Raw genomic sequence first — 6,721 nt, forward strand, 5'->3', positions numbered from 1 at the left:
ATCTGAATGATGAGCGGTGGGTGTTTCATACCGCTAATCACAGCCCGTTGTGCTCTTCTCATTGGCTCCATAATGAGAAGATACGCAGGATCTCTGCTCCTCCAGACAGCGGCGGGACTTCCAGAAACACGGGATCGTGGCTCTTTGAAGTGATTAGTCGCGGCACCTTCCTTTGAGTGTAACACCTGGAAAAATCAAACCCAAAATGACAAAGCCCAGAAGAATACCTGAAAGAGAACAGTATGTGCTGCCACATGTATGCGTTGCTTTACACGCCCCGGCTGTTTCATCCTCTTCCGATAGCGAGCGTATCTTCCTGTGAAGCTGAGCGTGGCGTCTGGAGAATCTGGAGGGTACGAGAAACGCGCAGAGACCTCAGACGAACAGCTCAGGGACAAACGCGCCTGCCCTTGTAGTGCCGCACTCAGACAAGTGTGCGTTTAGACGCGGCGCGGGCCGGTGGGACGTGTGCAGTATGTGTTTATCAGAAGAGAAGCTTTCCTCTGGCGCTCTTCTGGGTGAAGCTCGAGTTCACAAAGCCGCAGAGATTCTGCAAAGGAGTTGCGGTCCCTGAACTAGTTTTAATGAGGCTCCTGGGGTCAGCGCTCGCTTCATTGCGCTCCTGTGCCAGAGACTGATTTAGTATTTCAAATAAAACCGGTTACATTCCAGTTTGTGGAAATCATAGCGATGCCATAGAAGAACCATTTTTGATTCCACAAAGAACCATTCAGTCAAAGGTTCTTTAAAGAACCATCTCTTTCATACCTTTTTTATAATCTGAAGAACCTTCTTTCGCCACAAAGAACCTTTTGTGAAACAGAAAGCTTCTTCAGATGTTAAAGCTTCTTTATGGAAACATTCAGACAAAAGGAGAAACTTTTGGTGTCTGTCGCAGGGGTAACCCGGAGCTGTATTTCTTAAAGGGACAGTTCACCCAAAAATGAAAATTGTGTCATTAATTACTCACCCTCATGTCGTTCCAAACCCGCAAGACCTTCATTCATCTTCGAAACACAAATTAAGATATTTTTGATGAAATCCGAGAGCTCTCTGACGCTCCATAGACAGCAAGGATCCTCACACGATCAAGGCTCAGAAACATAGCAAGGACATCATTAAAATAATCCACGTCACATCAGTGGCTCAACCGTAATGTTATAAAACTACGAGAATACTTTTTGTGCGCAAAGAAAACAAAAATAAAGATTTTATTCAACAGTTTGTCTCCTCCGCGTCACCCTATAACGCCATTTTGGAGAGTATCACATACGTAAACAATGTATGTACACGAATACATTGTTTACATTCAGATCAAAGTGTAAACCACGTAAATAACGTATCCACGTACGGTGCTGCTGACACAGAACAGCATACGTTGTTTACATTTTTGGGTGAACTATCCCTTTAAGGTTTTTGCTAATATGACAGTTTACTTAACAGTGAAAAACAAAGATTTTAGAGCGTTTGCGCTATAATCCTTTGATTAGACTGACAGGACATCTGATTTGGTGGTTGCCTAGCAACATAAAAAAAACGCAACGCACTGCTCTTTTTTAAAAGTTAACAAAAAAAACAAAAAATACAATGCGGTGTGCCTCACATTTTCAGACCTAAAAACCACGTTTGAGGCTTCATATCAATCTGGAGCCAGTTGCATAAACTGCTCATAAACTAGAGTTAGACTGGTCTAATTTGAAAAGTAAGACTGATTACACTTGGCTAACTGCTTGTTGGTCAAACTGGTTCTAGAGACAAAGTCTTAACATGGTGACTAATGCAGCGGATGTGGAAAAGGCTGGCCAGGTTTGGAGGGATCGAACCACTGAAAACAATAGAAAATCATGACATATAGAGCAGTTCCATTCTTTCTTCTTTTCAAACATTTATTTTTGGTATTTCTGTAGATTGGACAGTGAACAGTAGTGTTGGGGAGTAACTAGTTACATGTAACGGAATTACGTAATTTAATTACAAAATAAAAGTAATTGTAATTAGTTACAGTTATTAAGAAAAAATGTGTAATTAAATTACAGTTACTTATGAAAATGTTAAGGATTACAAAGGGGGTTACATCTGAATTTTTTCACACACACTCCCACACACAGATTTAATTGACTTCTTTCATAAATTGCAGTGACTGCTCTAAAATATGAAACACCAATGTTTCAGATGTTTATAACATGCTTATCCGATAACGCAAGTATTTGCTATATGGGTTTATGTATATGCTTTATTTTTTTTAAGATTAACTGTTTTTTTTGTTGTTGTTTTTATATGGCATTGTTAGATTCCAGAGTTTCCTTTCATAACTGTGCAAAGATTTGATTTCAAAAACAATATCATAGCTATTAAACTATTTCTTGTTATGATCTTAAATCTGTATTTAACCTTCGAATGACTTTAAAGTAAGTCTTGATGTTGTGATGGCTGTGCTTCAAAGGGGACATCGGATGCCCATTTTCCACAAGTTGGTATGATTCTTTATGGTCTTCTCGAAATGGTCTCAGTGGTCATGAAAAACAACAGCCTTTTTACCTTTAAATCTGTGTAGCAAAGCCAAGGCACTCGAGAATTTATATTAAAAAGCCTTTAATATCTCATGGCTTAAACATTAAAAATAAGTCACAGATGACCGCACACCTATGCATTGCGCCTAATATGCCTTCATCAGGGTGTGGAAAACAAACACACTCAGAGTCTCTTATACAACAATCACCTGATCACATGACAGTCACATGACTGAAAGCCTTTTTACCTAGTCAAAAACAGCTCTGTTCACAGCAACTCGTTTCGCTGCATATCTCTTTACATGCTAATGTGGTCTCACCTCAGTCGTGGTATTGAAGGTGGAAGAGAGCGCTGGTTATTCACTCCAAAATCAAAATGGCTTGATAATTGAGACTGTTTAGGTTTTGGGGGGATTAAAAAAGGGCTTTTTATCATTTTAAAATTTGTATCATTGTAGGGTGGTTGTGTTCACACACTGCCAAGACACATTTATATGCAAATGAAGATATTTGGCATCCAATGTCTCCTTTAAAATGAAAATATTATAATCTTAATTCAAGTGATGAAGGATTTTGAAAGTCTGACAGTAATCAGTGTTGAGTAAGGTTAACCCTGTCTGCTTTACATGTTTGAAAATGATTAACAGTTGAATGCATTAGAAATTTAGAAAAGTAATCAGTTACATTTCTTTAATAAAGTAATTGAAAAGTTACACTACTTATTACATTTTTAAGTAGGGTAACTTGTAATCTGTAACCTATTACATTTCCAAAGTAACCTTCCCAACACTGGTGAACAGGATCGGAAATGAGTCATGATTCAAACTCAGGTCACACTGTGTGTTTCTCATATACTGTATGTGTTCATATACTGTATGTATCTAATGAATATGAATTAAATAAAATATTTTCAGTCAGACCCACCATATTCAGGCCCCATAAAGGGATTTTATACTTTATTTGATCTTTCTTTGTTTTTTTTTTACTAACACAAAGCAAGACTTAGTCTAAATGGCTTGTATTGAACTCTCTCTGAAGTGCATGATTAGACAATGTCAGGGGCCGATAGCCTCAGGGTCAGTTTTCTGACACATGTTATGGTTCTTCTTCGGATGACCCTAGTTTGAATCCTAATTTGTGGTTCAATCCAATCCCGTTCCTCTCAGTTCCCTTCCTGTCTGCTCTCTTATCCTTTACAAATAAAAGCAAAAATAAAACAACAAAAACACTACTCGATAATCTAATTTATACTGTATCTTCATTTAAATATTTAGGAATAGTATTTGATGATATTTTAAATAGTTTTGCTTAATCACAAAGTTTATTCACAACATATAATCATTGCAGTTAATAGTGTTCACCGTCTGTTTGATTACGTGTAATTTGTAACTAACTGCATGATTCTTACTGTACATTTCTGCCGTAGTCACCACTAATAACCTACTCCTAAATATAATGTAGAAACTTAACATTTTCTGTAAAGCTGCTTTGCAATGATTTGTAATGACTTGAAAAGCTATACAGATAAACTTGAATTAAATTGAATTGAATTGAATTGAGAATCAGATTGAGAATCTATATTAGAATCATGTTTTGCTATGGCTGCAATCATGCTCTTTTTGGTTCTGCTGATTTTAGTGTTTGATCCTTACAGACACATGACACAGTTCACCATGGTGAAATTCATTACAGTTTTTGGGAATTACTCATCATTGAACTCATTGTGTAGAAGTGGAGCGGCCTTCTGTGACTGTAGGCTCTTTCATCTGTTTTTGCTAAAGCATTCACTGATGTGCTGCATTTATACCTCACAACATAAGTTTCATCTCAGTCAAACCAGTATTACAGGCTAGACTCGGAGTGTAGATATGAGTCACGTGAGGACAGAGCTTGGTAAGAATAAACTTCATCATGTTATCATGTTTATGGATGCTGTGAATTTTTTATGCTTCCATTTTGGCCAAGCTGAAAAAAAAAAAAAAAAAAAGATTTCCTGGTAAAATAAAGGTATAATAATATGTCATACGTGGTTGATTTTGCCCACAGTGCACTGTTTTCATGCAGCCAGCAGATGGCACTGTTTTTTATCATCGCTGCTCACAGCCATATTTCATAGGAAAAGGAAAGGAAAGGACCTGACGTGTGGCCAAGACTCGGATTTTGTGCTCTGCATTGAACCCATCCAGGTGCACACACACACACAGCAGTGGGTAGTGAACACACACATGGAGGGGTGGGCAGCCATTTATAGGGAGCAGTTGGGGTTTGGTGCCTTGTTCGAGGGTCTCGAACACAGTCGTGGTGTTGATAGAGCGCTGGACATTCACTCACCCCACCTACAATCCCTGCCGGACCTGAGACTCGAACCAGCGACCTTCAGGTTACAAGTCCATCGCTCTAACCATTAGGCCACGACTGCCCCAAACAGATCAACGCTGAAGATTCTTCGTTTAAACAATTAGTTTTGCTAATAAATCTTATAATGAAGACTTTGTGAAATTGCATTGCTTTAGTATTCTATATATTGGAACAAGAAATATATTTGTTCATCAGTCCATGTACTCAGAACCAAGAGTTAAAAAATTAAGATATCTCAAACACAAATATGCATATAATTCCTATTTTATTTTTCTATTTTCTGTATTACTGAAATATGGTGGTGGGGACTGTTAAGTTTAATAATATACTCTATAATGATGATACTCAACACATGCATGTCATATACTATATAATATATAATATAATTAATTCATTAATATACTCAAAAGTATGTGCTTTTTTCCCTTTTTTCACAGATGAAAGTCCTTCATTTTCATTTCATATGGTGTTCTTTCATTTGAAGAACAAACCCAACCCTTCAGACACGGCGTCCATTGGAGGGGACATCACATGGTTTTTGGTTCAAATCAATAAAATTGGATTTTTTTAATTATTATCATATGAAGAATATCTGCCACTCACTGATTGATTCCTAATCAGTCAATCACAATGAAGGGGGAAAAAATGACCCTTTTTTTACCTTTTAAATACTAAATATAATACAGATTTGTGTGCATGGTACCGCATCAACCTTAATCATTTTTGTCCATTCATTGAAAATCAACATCTGTCAAGCTCCAAAAAGTTCATAATACATTATAAAAGCTCTATTCCAGGTCTTCTGAAGAAGTAAAATCACTCCATATGATAAACAGATTTAATTAAAGCTTTTATTCATGTGTTAACATTGATCAGCACACACACACACACACACGGAGCGTGTTGAGTATTGCAAACAGCAGCTCAATCGTGCTCGCTCTGACGCGAAAGAGTCTCTTCAGAAGACTTGGGTTAAACCTCTCCATTCATTTGGATTACTTTTACAATGTCTTCTATGCCTTAAGATTTTGATTACAGATTTCAATGGATGAACCAAAAATTAATGTGAAATTATAATAAATCAAATTTGTGTTTATAAACATTTTATGTGAACTATCGCTTTAAACGTATTAAGTGAAAATATTAATTGAAAGATCTGTCAGAGGTGTAAAGAGTAGCTGAAAACCATACTTGAGTAAAAGTACTGATACCTTACAGTGAAAATGACTCCACTACAAATTACAAGTCACCAATTCCAAAACTTGAGTAAAAGTATTAGAGTATCTGATTTTAACAGTAGCCTACTTAAGTATTTTAGTCATACTAAATATAGGCTCAAAGATGCACAAGTCAAAGAGACATTCCAGTCAAAAACTGTAGCATCGTGGAGAAGCTGAGGAAAACAGGCAGAGGTACGGATCTATGTGCAGGCATTTGATGGAAAAACTAGAACAAAGAATAAGCCAAAAACCAAAGGGAACAAAGAACAGAATGACGGGCAAACAGACAACCATTACATTCAACAACTCACAAAGAACTAAATAAACACTGGGGCTGTATATACAGTATACACGAAGCTAACAAGCTGAACAACATAAGATACAAACTGACTACAAGCACCACGGGAGACAGGAAGTGACATAAAAGTCCAAGACAAGGCACGGAAAACGACAAAAACAAGATAGAGCTGATTTGTGAGGAGAGCAATCACGCTTAAAACTGAACAAAAACTAAAAACAATATCCTTCAAAAAGGTCTCTTCAGTGTAACGGATAAATACAATAATGTTAAGTAAAATTAAAAAGTCAAAGTGTTCTTGCACTGGATGGTTTGGGCCTCATTGCCAGCTGCAG

The sequence above is a fragment of the Onychostoma macrolepis genome, chromosome 17 (genome assembly GCF_012432095.1).
Source record: "Onychostoma macrolepis isolate SWU-2019 chromosome 17, ASM1243209v1, whole genome shotgun sequence".
NCBI classification, from domain to species: domain Eukaryota; kingdom Metazoa; phylum Chordata; class Actinopteri; order Cypriniformes; family Cyprinidae; genus Onychostoma; species Onychostoma macrolepis.